This window comes from Mirounga angustirostris, unplaced genomic scaffold (assembly GCF_029215605.1).
Source record: "Mirounga angustirostris isolate CCGP_5_RB_7025 unplaced genomic scaffold, mMirAng1.0.hap1 SCAF_5, whole genome shotgun sequence".
Classification (NCBI taxonomy): Eukaryota; Metazoa; Chordata; class Mammalia; order Carnivora; family Phocidae; genus Mirounga; species Mirounga angustirostris.
Genome location: NW_026991713.1, coordinates 23,826,743 through 23,843,813, shown reverse-complemented (window position 1 = coordinate 23,843,813; position 17,071 = coordinate 23,826,743). Strand labels below are relative to the sequence as shown.

The window sequence follows — 17,071 nt, the reverse complement described above, 5'->3', positions numbered from 1 at the left end:
TCAGTGGGGAGTCTACTTCTCCCTCTGCCCTTCACCCTGCTTGTGCTCTCTCACCCCGCTCCTGCTCTCTGGCTCTCTCTCAAATACATAAATAAAATCTTTTAAAAAAAAAGTCAGGCAACATATGTGACATTGGACAGCTTTTAAGACATTGGACATCATGTCATGAAGGACATTGATCCTTGAGATATGGGAAACAAATAAGGTGAGTCCGGTAATTGCACTTGCTCACTGCCTAGAGAGTTTCCAGGCTAAGTTGTAGGCAAGGGGAACCCAGTTAGATTAGGGCAGTTCCCCTGAGTTGAGATGACAGAGCTAAGATTCTTAGGAGGCCAGGGCCAGAATTTATAGGATAGAGTGTTACAGAGAAGAAAGCCATAGAGAGAGAGCTCCAGAAATCTGGAGTGTCCCTCTGGAGTCTTGGGCTGAATGATAACCAGCTCATTAAGGAGAGGAAACTACTAAGGATATAGGGAGGGAACCACCTGCAAGGTTTAGAGAGATAATACTAGGAGCTCACACAAGCCTGGGACAAGTTCCTATTCCTCATAATTCATGGGGCATCGGGTAGTGTATTCTGAAAAATTTTGCCTTAGTTGTGGAGATTACTTAGCCCTTCACTAAAACACTGCTCTGGTCCTGCCTAGCAAAGCTTAAAACCAAGACCTGAAAGAATTAAATTCTTCCCAAGTAACTTTACAACATTCCAGAATACAGCTCAAGAAAAGAATATAAAAGTATCCAACATCCAGCAATGTAAAATTCACAATGACTAACTTCCAATAGAAAATTACCAAAGCTAAACTTGACCACTTATCAGTGGCACCTTGAGTAAATATTCAGATTCTCTAATCCTCTGTTTCTTTTTCTTCAAAGTAAAGATGATCATAGTACATTTCACAGAACTGTGAAGGGCAAATAACTTCATATATGTCAAGTACTTAGTGCAGTGCATGGCATATATTAAGTGCTCTATAGATAATAATCATGTATTACTGTTACGGGTTATTTGTGAAGAACTGCATTTCTTTTGCAGACCTTTGGGATATCTGCTAAAGACCCTTCCAACTCTAATATCTACATGTTCATGAAGTACAGAACAGTGCTTAACATTGTTTAAAGATCCCTTCTTTAAGGTACACTTTGGTTTTTAGCAGCATCCCCCGATTTTATGATGATTAAGTATTTGAGAATTTACTTAGGGTAACAAGAATATAAGCACTTTATCTTGACAGACAAAAATCTGAGTTTTGTCAGTTATAGATTTTTATCTGATGGAAATAACAAACAGAAAAAAGAAAATACTGCCATAAAAATGTCATTATTTGAGAGCCTTTTCTGACAGGAAAAAGGGAGACCAAGATTGACCGGAAGCTCCTTTTGATTGCATCATCTGCCAGAATCTCAGTCAGCTCTGTTATAATGGCCTCTCAGGACCCCTTATGCATCTAGCATCATCTTACGGTCTCATGTCAGTTTTTCTCTGTCACTGATCTCATTCTAATCCCATCAGGATCATGGGACCAAGGGTGCAGGAAGGACATGATGGAACAGTGCTACCTCAGCTCTGATGATCCCAACTCTGGCTCTGATCATTACTATTTGGAACATCTGTGGCCAGATCTATTAATTGTCTTCCTAATGCAACTATATTTTTAGCAAAACAGAATAGAATCCATTAATTTGGTGCTACAGAACCTAACATAAAAATATAAACTAATTGAAGTGATTTTAATTTAGGATGATTTATTTCTATTTCCTTTCATTTTAGTGTATGACTGTTATTTCTAGCATTAAGCAGATTTCCAATACTTTAATGTTTAAGGGTCCTACCCTATTATTTTCTTTCATGACCTTTCTTTCTTTGGTTACTGGATTCTTCATTTTATTTTATTTGTTTTTTAAATGCTGGCACACTGCACCTCCAAAGGTTGTTAGCATTTGTCAGCTCTCAGAATGACAGTTCTATTCAGTATAGGAGACAAGTCATTTTCTTCCTGAAGAAAGGGGAAGCTAATCTCCTCCCACAGTAACATGTTTTGAGAAACATAATGCAGTGGGAAAATGTACCAATTATTTCACTGCAAATTGTCTCCCTTCTGCTAGATAGACAATCATATCAACATTTTCGGACTTTTTTTTTTTTTTTGCAGTTTTATAACATAGCTCGCCTCCTGCAAAGTTAAACTTGATGTTAAAGAAAATGAATGAGGGTTCCATGAACTATATGAGTGATAATGTATTGCTGTGTGGTTCTGGGCAGCTATCATTTGAGATTTCATTCCTGTTGATAGCTTCCATCCAAGCCCTTTAGAAAGAATATTTGTTTTCTATCATACAGAAGCAGGAGTGGGGAAGACGCTGGATGGGTTACTTATTCTTCATAAATTTGGCAGGGGAAATTAGATAGAGGGTGTTTATTGTATATCCACTTCCCTCTGACCTCCTTAATGATTAGAGGGCAGTGGGAAGAGGGGAATAACTTCATTCTTGAGTCCATGTGCAAACTGGTTTGTGCATAGCTTTAAGATTTAGTGTCTGACCTGAGTTCAAGTCCTGGCTCCTGCGTATGCTGGCTGGGTGGCCTCTGGCAAGTTGCCCAGCCTCTCCAAGGCTTACTTTGTGCATCTGTAGAATGGAGATGACCATCGTACCTTCTCTGTGTAAGGTGTTTTGGAGGATTAAGGGCCCATCGCACTCAGTGCTATACCCAGTACTCGACAGAAGCTTAGGATGATGACCGTTGTGATCATTACCATGGTCTTAGGCACATATTTAAGTTAAATGAGTTTACAATGATTATAACCTCTTTTAATGTGAAATTAGCACTGCACAAACTAAATTTTGTACTTTTCTTTCCCCACAGAGGATACGCAGTATACATGGAAGTGGGTATTACAGTTCCTGACTCCTCAGAAGTGTCTGGTTCATGTTACTCCCCTATTATATCTGAAGGTAGGTGAACTTAAATTAATGAAAAGTTTAGCTCTTTAAAAATACATGTAGCACTGTTTTCAAATCGAGATTAATAATTCAACCTGATAGCTGAAAAGTATTCATCTTACCGGGACCTGCTTCAACAGTTAGATAACATCTTAATTTTTAGGCTGAGGAGACTTTTGTGGCTTATCTATTTCAACCATTGAGTTTTATAATTGAAGAAACTGAGATGTAGAGTGTTTAATTTTTTTCAGGATTATGTAATTTATTGCCAACAAAGTAGAACAGGAACTCTGATTTCTTCCAGCCTAGGTGAGCACTTTTTCCGTAGTATTTTCCTGTCACTCATTAGCTCTTTTGTAACTTTAGCATCATTTTTATGCCAACAATGGGCACATAGGAGGTCTCATAAGCATAAAAGTAAGTTACCTATCCTTGCATACTGTTTACTATATTAATTTGCCTTAGAATTCTTTGTTCGGTGAAGTTCTAGTCAAAGAGTTACAAATTTGGAGTTAGTATTATCCAAATGACTATTACTTTATTATAATAGTGCCTGTAATTTCACGGCACTTTGTATGGTTTTTAACAGGAAACAATTCATTTGCATGCCTGTGCATTTTCCCATCTTGAAAAGATAAAAATTAAGCTTTTTAGAGATAATAACTCAAGGAGAAACCCAACCAGGTTTTAATTTGACAACATAAGTCACGTGCATGCTAGATTCACAGCTTGCATTTTCCCCCTTACTATGCAATTATCTGTAAATACTGTATGTGCTGGGCTAAAATGCTAGGAAGTCTACAATTACATTAATGTAGCTCCTTAATTGCATATAATGGGATTTTCAGGCTACTGCAACCTATCACATTTATCATATTCCTAATAAAATTACTCAGGTTTTTTTTTGTCAGAGATCTTTTTATTTACTCTTCATTTAATTTAGAAGAACTTTAAAAATAATTTAATTCTTGAGAAATTAAATCATATGTAATGAAGGAGGAAAATATGCAATCCAGGTTAAGAGCTGAATCCACTTAAGAGGCAGTTATCCAAAACCCCAAGTCTTGTTGATGAGACATTTTGTGCCCCGGGCAGCAAACACTAACAAGTGAGTCATGCTAGGACTCTGCTTATAAGATTCCTAGCTGTCCCTTGGAGAGGAATATGAATGTTCATAACTCCTTTGATGTCTGATGTCAAAAACAGGTATCCCTTGATATATAGAGTAGATGTATGCCCCTCCAAATTTAGCTTCCTTTAAGGCAGGTTTCTTCATGTTAGTCCCGTTTGCCTGGATGGCCATTAAGAAATCCAACTGGCATTTCAAGACTAAAGAATCTCCAGCATATATAGTTTTAAGTTCCTAATAAGAGAAAGACACTGGTTTATAAGAAAAGGTTAATAGTATTCAGAAGTCACTGAAAAATACCCATGCTGACCCTCAAAATACCAACCTCGGTTTAAACCTGTAGTGGAGAAGAAGGACAGAGGCAAGTGCTAAGGAGCTGGCTGAGCAGGAGGGGACAGCAGGCCCTGATGAGTTCACCATGGGGGCTTAGAGCCTGTGTGGGGTGGGCACAAAAGGGCCCAGTTATGTATTGGCCTGCTCCCTCTCTCCTGTTCATCCCATTCTTTCACTTTGTATCTCTAGCCTCATTGCACTTGTTATTTGCTCAAAGCTTTCCGTTCTGGTGTATCCAGCCCTCTGGTTGAATCATCCGTTCCTCATAGTCTGGCAAGAGTCTTGGTGTACAAGTGTGGGGGCAGCCAATCCCCCCTTTTTTTTCTGCTTGGGGGGAAAACCATGACATAGAAATGGAAAGTACATGCTTGCTTTTTATCTTCCTGGTCTCCTCCCACCTCTGTCTTCCAAGACAGTGGTAACCTCTGGCTCAGTGAAAGCTTCCTCTGGCCTGTAGTCTCTGGCTCCTGAGAGTTTCCTTTTTGCCCTGGAATGCAAAGTTGGTAGAGGAGTAATGCCCTGTTCTAGCAGTGCTAAGCTCCCCAGGAAACAGCGGGGCAATGATACTCTGGTCTCGGAGCACTGGGAAAAGGAGAGGGACAGAAGGGGCAAAGAGAAAGAGTGAGTGAGCACATGTATGTTTAGAGGTGGAGGATAAATAGTGGTCTGGAGACATTTGAAGGTAGAAGGTCTCTAGTCAAGGTCTGATTCATCCAAGTGCACTGGGGACCCTCAGGGACAGTACAGCATGAGGGTAACAAGCCCAGGCACTTGAGCGAAGATTTAAACTTCTAAACAAGTTCTTGGCTGTGTGACTTTTGACAAGTTAATTTATCCCTCTGTCCCCAAAGTGGGGGTAACAACTTTTATAGGGTTGTGGTGAGGCCTTAGTAAGGGGCATAGGGAAAGTGTTAATAATGTATTAGCAGCCCTAGAGTAGAAGCCCAACCCTTATTTCTGCCTTTCTTATTATGTACCTTGTATTAGTTTTGGGGTCAAAATGTACATCTTTGGGTAAAATTAACAGACTTAGTTTTTTAGAGAATGTAGGTAGCATCTCTTTGCTTCCTGTTACATATATACTGTCACTGTGAAATGCTTCTTGGTAGGCTGCTCTATCTTGAGAAATATTTGCACTGTATGCAATACATATTTAACACGTGCGGGGAGTGAGGATGCTCAAACACTAGAGGCTTTAAACTGTAACATCTCTAATGACAAAAAGGCTTTAAGGCTTTCTTCCCTAGAATTATGTCTGCATATTTTCTATGAGCCAGATGCCTTCTTTCATGAATTTTTTGGGGGTAATATCTCAGTCTCCCTAGTCCCTGATTCTAAGTACTAAATACCATATCTGCTGGTACTATATGGAGGTCAGATGGTGAAAGTCCTGGCATTTATCTTTATTTTACTGAGAACCATCATTCGGGTCTTATTGGTAAACATAAGAGTGATGAAGTGGATGTTAGGAGAATTTCTGATGTTCAGGTTCTTACGCTTTGCCTTGTGCAGGGATTCATCGTGTTAGTTAGACAAATAAAAGAAGTACCAAAGCTTGGAATAATTTTTTAAAGATTTTATTTATTTATTTATTTATTTATTTATTTGTTTGTTTGTTTGTTTGTTTGTTTATTTGACAGAGAGAGACAGCGAGAAAGGGAACACAAGCAGGCAGAGTGGGAGAGGGAGAAGCAGGCTCCCCGCCGAGCAGGGAGCCTGATGCGGGGCTCGATCCCAGGACCCTGTGATCATGACCTGAGCTGAGGGCAGATGCTTAACGACTGAGCCACCCAGGCGCCCCAGAGCTTGGAATAATTTTTTTTCTCAATGTAATGGAATTATAGTTTTGAAAATGTTGAAATAGGGTGCAATGTGTAGAGGAAAGCTCTTTGTGGCTGCCCAGAGAGTGTGAGAATGTTTAGGGCCAGTGCGTTATTTGCTAGACTGCCTGCCTGCTTGACCTGATGCATTGGCATCTGAAAGAAATGAATCTTGGGAGAGAATTTATTTGGGTCACCATAGCAACAGAAGGGGGGTGCAAAGATCGGTCTGGAAACCTATGAAGAATGCACACAAGTCGGTATGACAACTGCAATACCTACTTCTCTGAGTTTAAATGTTTCAGGGAAAGTCTAATATTTAACTTTTCCAGTGGCATTCAAACTTTTCTTTGGCCATTGGTGGTTAATGTGGCATGACTCAGACTTTGATGTCTGATGTCTTTTTAAGAAGTTAGATTCCTGCGGGAATTCAGTGACTATTACATTTTGAGTCATAATACTCTTGTGGCAGTCTAGCAGGAATAAACTTTTTCTTTTTTAATTATCTTGTTCTATCTTTTTGGTTTCTGACTAATAAAAAAATGTTCTTTTTACCGGTGTGTACTAACATCGGGTGCCCTTCTTTATCATCCCATTACTGAGCCGAATATTTTAAATGTCATTTAGAAGAACATCATATTGAGCTGCTTCACAAAGAAATGCCTTTCATGTTGGGATTCAATGTGGGAATTTAATTCAGCCTTGCACTGAGATGCTAGAAAGATTAACAGATTATGGGATGAGAATGGAAATGTAAATGACAGACCAAAGACAGTTGAATAGCTGCCGTCTTGATTTCCCCAGTAAGAGACAGATGAGTAAAATAAAGCACATGAATTTGAAAAAGAGCAGGTATACCTTTGTTTGAGATCTCTATGCTAGAACCCGGGTGTTAGGATATGTAGATACATGGAAATCTGAAGAGGGTATGGCTTCCAAGACAATGACTTCTTCCAGCCCACCATATGTTTTTCTCTTCACCTTGTCCCAAACTCAGTGTTTTTCCTGCTGCATTTCCTGCTTCAGTTTCTTGAGTTCCTGCATGGAATCTACTTTTAGTTCCTTCTAGGCACTGAGTAGGTTGACCAGTGGTTCTAGTTTGCCTGGGACTGTCCCATTTTTGGCCTTGAAAGTCCCAGGAAACTCCACAGTCCCAGTCACACCAGGCAGGTTCCCTATCCCAGCACCATGTGTTCTTTGCATATTTCTAACTGCTTCCCACTTTCTGTTTCTCTCACTGCTCTGTTCTCTGCCACTTGATGATTTGCAAATGATCCAGACATGCACTATACAATATGTTAGCTACCAGCTACATGTGATTATTTAAATTTAAAATAAAGTAAAATAAAAAATTTAGTTCTCAGTCTCTCTTGCCAAGTGCTCAACATGTGGGATGGTGCAGATATAGAGCATATCTAGGATCTGAGACCATCCTATCAGACTGCGCTGATCTATGTAACTGAGAATGGGGGTAGAGGCAAGCATGCAAGTGTTTCCCAAAATATATGGCTTTGGTAGAATGTTAGCTGGAAACGTGAAATGTTGGAAGAACCATATAATCGTTAGCTTCCACTTTCTTTGAATTTCTCCTTATACCAACTATGGAACATGTAATAAGGCTATCTGTCATCCTTATTGGGTCATTCGTCAAACAGGTGCTGAGATACCATGATGAATGATAGCATCTGCCTTCTAGCAACTTGTGGTCGAAAATGAGAAGAAAAGTTGTGATAGTTATCATATAATAAGACTCTTCATGAGACCCATTAAGAGGGGTTGATGTACAGTTGTGGTCGGTAGTACAGAGCAAGGAACTAAAGAAGCAGGAGGCAGTGCATGTGTGGTGAGGGGCGCAGACATGGAGCTGGACTGCTTGGGTTTGGATCTTGCCTCTTTCCTCCCGCCACCAATTTACTTGCTGTGTGTCTTTGGGCAAGTTTCCTAACTGATCTGTGTCAGGGTTTCATTATCTGTAAAATGCGGAGAATAATAGTATCCGTCTCACAGGGTTGTAATGATTGAATGAGTTAATACTCACAAAGCTCATGGAATAAGACCTGGCATGATAAGAGCTATATAACTGTTAAATGTAATAAGCAAGAAGGAAGTGTAATTGAGACGCAGAATGTGAAAAGCGAGTTTACAATAGCATGGGAGGATTAGAGAACCACAGGCTTTCTAGAACTGTAGGAGTTAAATGGTGGTGGTGGGGTGGTGGCCATGCTAGTGGTGTGTGTGTGTGTGTGTGTGTGTGTGTGTGTGTGTGAGTGTGAGAATGGGAAGTAGGGAAGGAGGAGAAAGGTGGGGGGATGGAGGAGAGAGTAGGTGGACATATAAGTGGGGCATGCCAAAGAGTGGAGACATGATTCTGTAAGTGATGGGAAGTTGTTGACTTTTTTAAGCAGGGAAGGGAGGAAATTAGATAGGCAGCTTACAAGGATCCCAGTCCAGTGGGCTAGGAGGATGCATTTGAGAAGATTGACAGCATCTGAAATATGAGGAGTACTGAAAGGAAGTGACAAATTTGAGAGATATTCAGGAGGTTAAAAAAAAAAAAGAATTTGGTGGTTAACTGGCTATGGGGAATGGGTGAAAGGGAGAAGTCTTGTGTAACAATATAGCACCAGTTAGCCTAGTATACTTGAAAATAAGAAACCGAGTTAAATTTGGGGGCTAATTTCAAACACAGTTTTCCCTGCCTCTAGAAGATGTTGTTATAAAAATATGTGATTATTCTTACTTATGGCTCTATTGTAAACTCATAAATGGAGTTTTAATTTTTTTTTTAAGAAAATTTCCCTCTGATATGGAGAAAGAAAGAATTTGAGGGTGGAAAGCAGTAGAAAGTTTAACATCATTCTGTTATTCTAAGTTATTGCTTGTCTTTGGAAAAGTAATAAAAGCTTATTTCTTTTATAACTTCATCTGTGTACTCAGGGCTGTCACATTAACCCCACATTAGTATTAGATTTTAACAAAGGACAACATGGTAGGAAGAAAGATGTTTGCTAAATCTAGAGAGTGGGCCATATAATTTCATTTTTGGAGGGTTTCTAATATTTTTATTTTTTCATTGTCTTGAAAATGATATTGAACTTTGTCAAATAACTGCAACAGAAAACAAAGGCTGTGTTTGAATAGTACTTGGGAGGTGTTGCTAAACAACATAAGCTGGGGCTTCTGTTTCTTTACTGGTTTATTTCTTGGTAGCATTTTGGAGCCAAAGGGGAGTTGGATCCCTTGCTTGGAACAGAGTTCCTTACGTTCATTTCTGGGCTGAGATGTGTTGTGAGGATGATCTTTGCCAGTGTGTTCCTTTCTTTTCTTACTCAGTGAGTTTGGTGATTCCGTTATAAGACCTCATATAATCTTTGGACCTCCAATGGCTAATGAGCTTTGGTCCTCAAGCCAAAGCTGGTTCCTGATGCTCAGAAAATTTGACACTGTCCTTGACATGTTCTTTCTGAACCCCTCTTTCCTTACAGCTCTTTCTGGGTCCCAGGCTTCCTATCCCAGGTGATTCAATCCCAGATGTTTCCATGGGTGGAGGACCTTTTCATCTAACCCCCCACCCCTGGGTATAGATATACTACTCCTCAGACCATTAGTATTTTTTGTTTCCCCTCTTCATTTTGCTTCTTGGCCTTAAGAAGATTAGAAACAAAGGGAGAAGCATAGGGCTGCATATTTGTATTTCCCACAAGGCTTGTTGGAATATAGGGGAGAAGCTGGAAATGTCAGGTGAAATGGCATTAAGCAATGGTCTGTGGGCTTCAGTTATCAGTAGCATACCTGCCTCATGGCAGTAATAAGCAATTGATAGTTGTGAGATAGTTTTGGCATTTTTCCAGAAATATTTTCCTCGACTTTCTGATTTCAGGTGAGGCTAGTACTTCTATAATTTCCCTCCCATGGTACGTTGCTTGAGCCTTCATTAATATCAAACTATAATAATTTTAGTGGCTGACATTTTAGGTTACATCTCATGTTTCAGGTACTGTGCTAAGTACTTTACCTTTATTCTCTGTTTTAGTCTTTACTATCACCTCCTCAAGTATGTACAGTTATTATCTATACAAGTGAGGAAGCTGAAGGTCAGAGAGGTGATAGATTTATAAAAAGTCACCCAGTAGACAGTGAAGGAGCTGGGATTCTGATCTAGGTGGTCTGGCTCTAGAATCCATGCTCTTAGCCAGTATCCTCTAAGTATTACTTCCCCCGCCAGCCACCAGCCTTCCCCACACACACCTTGCTTTATTAGAAAGTGCTACGTGGAGTAACGAAGTCGACAGAGATGCCACTCTGCAGGATCTTGCAGAAACCAGACTTCCTGTGCCTTTCCTGTTAGACGCAGTGAGCATCTAAGTCTTGCTTCTCTGTGGTTCCCAAAGTGCTCCTTAGAGACGGAGAGAATTGCTAAAACTCAGCATCTGTGTGTTGAGTTTCCACAAGAGTAACATTTTGATAGCAGTAGCCCGAACTCCTTGAGGAGTAAATCACAATATTTATCATCCCCATTTTTATAGGTGGAAAAAGGGACCCAAAAAATAGAAATCACTTTCCAGGTTTGAGTTGCAGGTCTTCAGGGGTGACAAAAGCATGGCCAGAGGGCTCCTGGGTGGCTCAGTTGGTTAAGCGACTGCCTTCGGCTCAGGTCATGATCCTGGAGTCCTGGGATCGAGTCCCACATCGGGCTCTCTGCTCAGCAGGGAGTCTGCTTCTCCCCCTGACCCTCCCCACTCTCATGCTCTCTCTATCTCATTCTCTCTCTCAAATAAATAAATAAAATCTTTAGGAAAAAAAAAAAAAAGCATGGCCAGAAGATAAAGATATCTCAACTTTCTTCCAGCGTCCTCTAAGTTTGGGGCTTACAGGATTCTTTTTGCTTCTCCAGCTTATATAATACCACACCGAGTATCTGATGAGAGCTCACACAGTTGCAGCAACAGGTTGTCCTGTGGGCCCAAGTTGGTTGATTCATTTAATAACTGTCCTTTGTTGTGCTCTTTCCACTCAGGAAGGGCTCCCGCTTTTTCTTCTGTGCTTAATCACATTGCCGTTTGTTGCTGAGAGCGGCCACAGAGGATTTTTATTCTGGTCATTGCCTCATTACCCTTGCAGAAAGTAGCCACGGGCACCATGTAGGTGGCATTCACAGTGGTTTTCAGTAGACTTGGCATTCCTTTCTGTTCTTCCAAAACGCAGCTAAGCAGAACCTCCTGGATGCTGCTCAGCCACGGGTCGAGTCCTGTTACAAGAATGCTGCTGCGGTCGCCCCAGCATCTCCGTGGGATGCAAAGCGTTTTTGGCTACAGCACCCATCTTTCAGAAAGCGACATGAGACCCATTTATGCCTTCCGGCTACCATTTCCTCTCCTTCCTTTCATCTTAATCCCTTCTGGAGCATGGCTCCATCTCAGTATGGTGAAATTCCCAGAGACCCCTTTCAGGATAGCGCGTACTCCTCCAAATTACGCAGCGCTACGCAAAGCCCACCTCTCTCTACGAGGATTCCTGCAGGCCCCCAAGACGGTCAGATTCCAAGGCGGCTGCTTACCCACTGCGCTGCTTCCGGTACCATGAGCTGCTCCTTTATCCTTCACTAGTCTGCAGGCCCTCCGAGGACCCCGCGCAGCGCCTGGGATGTAATAGGATCACACGGAGAAGGCGCCCATAATGACAGGGCCGCCGAGGAGTGGCCTCAAATGGGCTGCCTGTTAGTTCTCTGACAACTCCTCTGTACCTTCTCTTTCTACCTTCAATACGTCTAGAGCTTGAGCCGGAGCATCTACGCTCTCTACCTCTGTGTGTATTCTCTCTCTGGATTTATCATCGACATCCTCTGGCGACACTGTCATCTCTTTCAACCTCCGCATTTCCGCACTTGAGCACCTGTGCTGTTTCTCATCCCCAGCCCACACACGCGCAAGGACACGTGCAGACTAAATCCTCTTGCAGACTGCGTCCCCCGAAGGAGTTACAAGTTTACTTCCTTTCGGGGGGGCGCCTGGGTGGCTCAGTCAGTTAAGCATCCGACCCTTGATTTCAGCTCAGAGCACGATCTCAGGGTCGTGAGATTGAGCCCCATGACCTCACGGTCTTGAGATCAAGCCCCTCATCAAGAGCCTCATCAGGCTCCACGTTCAGTGCAGAGTCTGCTTCAGATTCTTTCTCCTTCTCCCTGCCCCTCTGCCTCTCCCTGCTCACGCTCGTGCCCACCTCGTCACAGAAATCTTAAAAAAAAAAGTTTTCTTCCCTTCAGGCAGCAACCTTGGTTCCCTTTTCTGGCTACATAGTTCCCTTTTCTGTTGACAGATATACAAAACTGACTCACCAATTCCAAATGCCTTTCCCTTATAACCTCCTAGATCAGTGGTCATCACATTGTTTTGTAAAGGGCCAGATAGTATGTATTTTAGGATTTGTGGACTATACGGTCTCTATGGCAACTACTCAACATTATGATGTGAAGGCAGCCATGGGCAATGTGTGAACCAATGAGTGTGGTTGTGTTCTAATAAAACTTTATTTTTAAAAAAAGCCAGTAGGCAGGATTTTGTTTGTGCACCATAGTTTGTTAACGTCTGCCTAAACTGTATGTTTTTTAGCCTGAAATCTTTGAACCAGTAAATGGGATTCCCAGTATAATTTCTGTGATCAGGTCCAGTCCAAATTGCTGTGTTTTGTTCACAGCAGTGTTACCCCTGAACTCTTCTGGAATGTGTGCCCAGATACTTTTAAACTTCTCTCTCACGCTAATTGAAGCTTTCCACTGGGTTCTATTTTCTGCTGCTTTTTCAGATCTCTGTTGATTTAATCCTTTTTAGAGTTCTTGCCTTAAGGAAGTTCTTCTGTTTAACTTCTTTGGTTCTCTACACCCTTTTCAGTCATAGCTATGTTGCCTTAAAGTCATTGGTTTGGTTTTAGAAAGCCTGGATCCAGATTTGTTTGTTCTTTTCTTTCTTGCCAATTCTATAAAAAAGATAGTTTCTAATACTGGGAAAAGCATAGACATGGTAGGTAAAGCATGGAGTCTAAAAGATTCATTGGTTCAGCCTCAGTCCTTTAGTTATAGACAACAGAAGTCACTCTAGGTTGTTTAACTGAAATAGCTTTATTACAGGGTATTGGGAAATTTGCACTTTCCAGGCCTGGCAAACGAGTTTGCTTGCTATGCAGCCAGAAATAATGCAGCCAGCAGAAACATTAAAAGATTACAAGGTGCTTCTTTAGAGAAGACCCCACTACCAACTCTGCTTGCTGCTTATCATTCTTACGAATTGAACACATAACCTCCTCAACCACTGCCCTCAAAGAACCAAAGACTTTGCCCTGTGCTTGCCAGAGAATCCTATCTCTCTGCTTGTTGCTCACATCCACCTTCCTTGTCTTGCATGGGTATATCTACTTGTCAAACCTAGGTTGTATATAAAGCCAGAACCACAAGAGAGGCTGAAAACTAACTCTCTAGCTTCCACAGTACAGAAAGATACAATGGAAGAGAATAGAATGGGTTAATGGTAAACAGCTATTTACTGGCCACGACCTTGGGTGAATTACTGTTTGAATTTTCCTATAGATAAAAATGGGGATAAAAGTACATTTCTGATAGTGTTGGTCTGATTATTTTCAAAACATCTAAGACATAATAAGTGCTCAATTAATGGCTATTATTATAAATAGACAATAAATGAATATTTTAACTATATAAGGACACCATGAGCATACTAAGGAAATTTTTCCTTATGTTTAAAAGCATACAAAAAAATAAGAATGGAGTATGCTTCTCACCTTAATAATTTTAGTGTTCTGATTTGCTGACATTCTCTCCTTTGGTCAGTTCACACTAATATCAAAATACTCTTAACTCATGTATTTACTAAATTCAGTGCCTTCAGTTGAATGCCAACCTCTAAAATGCACCCTCATCTTTTTATTCATAAAACATGGTTATCAAATGTACACATGATCACTGTAGAAAAACGGAAATATAGGAAGTGTAAAGAAGAAGGTAATGATCACAGGTAATCAATGCTCATTTATAATAAAGTAAAAAGGCATTCATGGCAGCAAATTGAGATGTTCATGGCTTGATGCTAGTGGAATTGAGGGTCAGGTTCAGCAAAAATTTGAGTACAGGCCACTGTGGGTAGTGTTTAAACCTCTGTTATTGGTTTGTTTCTCATTAACAGTTGGGGAGGCAGCTGTAATTATCACCCTCATCTTACGGTGACCACTGTGTGGTGTCTCAGTTTGCATCTTGAGAGGCCAGGATTCCAACGTGGGTATTCACACTCCAAGTCCACCTCTCTTCCCATTGTCCTGTATTTCCTCTGTTTTTATGAGTTGTGTTGCCCTGTGGTCAATCAGTAATGCACAGGGACCGATTCCTGCTGTTTCTGCTGTCACAGTGAGCCATTCTTAGCCCCTCTGCAATATAGAGTGAATTAGTATCACTGTGTTGGTTTGGGATGACGATGTCTCGCCTAAGATTGTGCCAGTTGGTTGCTTAAAAATAACTTTGAGTGATGACAAAATGAATTGACAGCACAGCACAAGAGCTTGTTTATTGTATTATAATCACGAAGGTGTGAATTTTGTTTTTTGACTGTATGTGCTTAGCACACCCTAGGATCTCAGTTAAATATCTTTTGAATTCAACTCATGTTTGTAACAAAAGTATTTGACCTATGGGAAAACATGTGTCTAAATTGTTTACTAGTGATTGGCCTATTTTCAGGAATTATTTCCGGATACATTTATCAAATGGAAATAAAAGGTGACAACAAAGGAGTACCACCTAATTTAAAGGTATTTGACTGTTTTTTAAATGTTTTAAAATACATTTTCACATGATACTTGAGTTTATAGTGGGATGAAGTAAAAATAAAAAGGACATCCTGGATATGTGCAAGATGCATCAGTATTCCCCTTTTACATGTTCCTTGTGACCTGAGCCCCATTCTTTTCCTTTCTGTATTCAATGACAGTACATTCCATAAAGTGTCTAAGCCCTGTTGTTGTTAAACCTACGCAAGTAGTTCACCATACAAACATCTATTCTCCACTAACTCAGTCTCACCAGAGTTAAAAACAAAAATAGAAAGAAGTCACTGTGTGTAGCTGGTAGATAGAGGATGGACCCAGTTGATTTCTAGGGACATTGGGTCCCGCTCCAGGGCTTTGGGAAGCAGAGCCGATCCTCCAGGCCCCAGCATGACTCCGTGAGCCCTGGCAGAGCTCAGGAGAGCTTGTGTGTGCCTCAAGTCTGTGTGCCCTGAGGATGAGTCACGGTCGAGAGAGCGGTGCGGCAGCCAGGGCAGCCGTTGGGAGGCACCGCTGTCGAGGCACCTTCTCTCCATTTCTAGTGTGACTGATTTCCTGTGCAGGGTGCACACAGCTGGGATTTCTTCTAGAATGGCCCCCACTATATTGTCTTGATCTCTCTATCAAAACCATTCTTGTGAAAAGGCAACTCCTCCTTTAGGAAACTGAATGTCAAATATTTCAACATATCTTTCTCTCTTGTAGACACATGTGTTGTCTTCTGTGGAATTTAATTGCTTTGCTCCTTAGCTAGATTTTTCCTCATTACATTTCATACAACTTTAAAAGAAAATGGTCACTCACAAGACAGAAGGAGTGGAGGAGGCAAAAAGGCATCCATTTTCTCCCCTCTAACGATCACTGTCTAGTCAACAGGTATCACCAAATACGGCCTCAGTTTCCACACAATTCTAGGGTTCCTTAGGTGGAAATTTTTCCCAGCTTGGAATAGATTATCACGATCTATTTTAAATACAAGCCAACAGGGATCTTTCCTTCCCTGACACTGTGCTTTACTTGTGTTGTTAATAAAATTAGAAAGTGTTTACAGTTGTAAAGTTCTTTAGATTACTTGGTGGTAAAAAAAATAGCAATTAAAGATGAAAACCCTCTTAGTTCTTTAATTTTTTGGGAAAAAAACCAAACTCCAAGTGGGAACTTAGTTCTCTAGGGTTAAATTCTGTCTTTAAAAACATGCCACTTATAAAATACTCCTTACAACCTGATTTTCTTAGAGTAGGCGGGTGGGCGTATTTGTTTTAATTCTAGAGCTGTGATACCCAGCCTTGGTTGCACAGTAGAGTCACTCAGGGCACTTTAACAGGTATTGGTCACACCCTCATGGAGTCTCATTTAATTGGCTTGGGGTATGACCTTGGTGCTGGACTTGAAAAGCTCCCCCGTGATTCTGTTGTGCTGCTGAGGTTGAAAACCACTGTTCTAGAGCAGGGATTTCATAGCACATCAGTTGGATTCCCAGTTTATAGCTATTGGAATGGACTCTTGCTAACTTAGGTACAGAAGGAATTTGTTAAAAAATGGAGGGATGCTCACTGACTCAAAGAAAGAAATTACGTTACCAGGTCTCAGGACAGAAACCAAGACAACTATGGCAATCAAAGCAACATGAACTAACGGACGACCTCTTTAGGCACTGTTGGGATGAAGTAGCTCCAGCCATTTTTCTGTCCTTAAAGTTCTGCTTAAGGTTCAAATTCCAGGGAGAGAAAGAGGATCCGCTAAGTTCTTAGCCCTACCCTTAGCCAGGATAGGATGGGGTGGGGTAGTTCCCCAAAGGAAAATTGATTTGCTCTTCTTGAAAGGTAGCACTGCAGTTTCTTGGCAGACAACACCAGCAGATGTCTCCACACCCTGAAACCATTTTGGGAGGTTGTAAGGAACACTTCTCTCAGAAGGCAGCTGGCTTAGGATCAGATTCCTTTGGTGTCTGCTGATTTGTTCATGGTAGTTATTCATTCATTTGGAAAATGTTTATTGAATATCTATATTATGAAAGTCT

The 17,071-nt window shown here is 41.0% G+C and overlaps 1 long non-coding RNA gene across 1 annotated transcript in view; it reads left to right on the top strand.

Moving 5' to 3' along the window:
• The window catches only part of LOC123837906 (uncharacterized), a 49,638-nt gene that overhangs the window by 6,769 nt on the left and 25,798 nt on the right, over positions 1-17,071 (top strand). Inside the window, exon 2 of the long non-coding RNA XR_010411202.1 lies at positions 2,867-2,955. This is a non-coding gene — a long non-coding RNA (uncharacterized LOC123837906). The remainder of the gene's footprint in view (positions 1-2,866; positions 2,956-17,071) is intronic.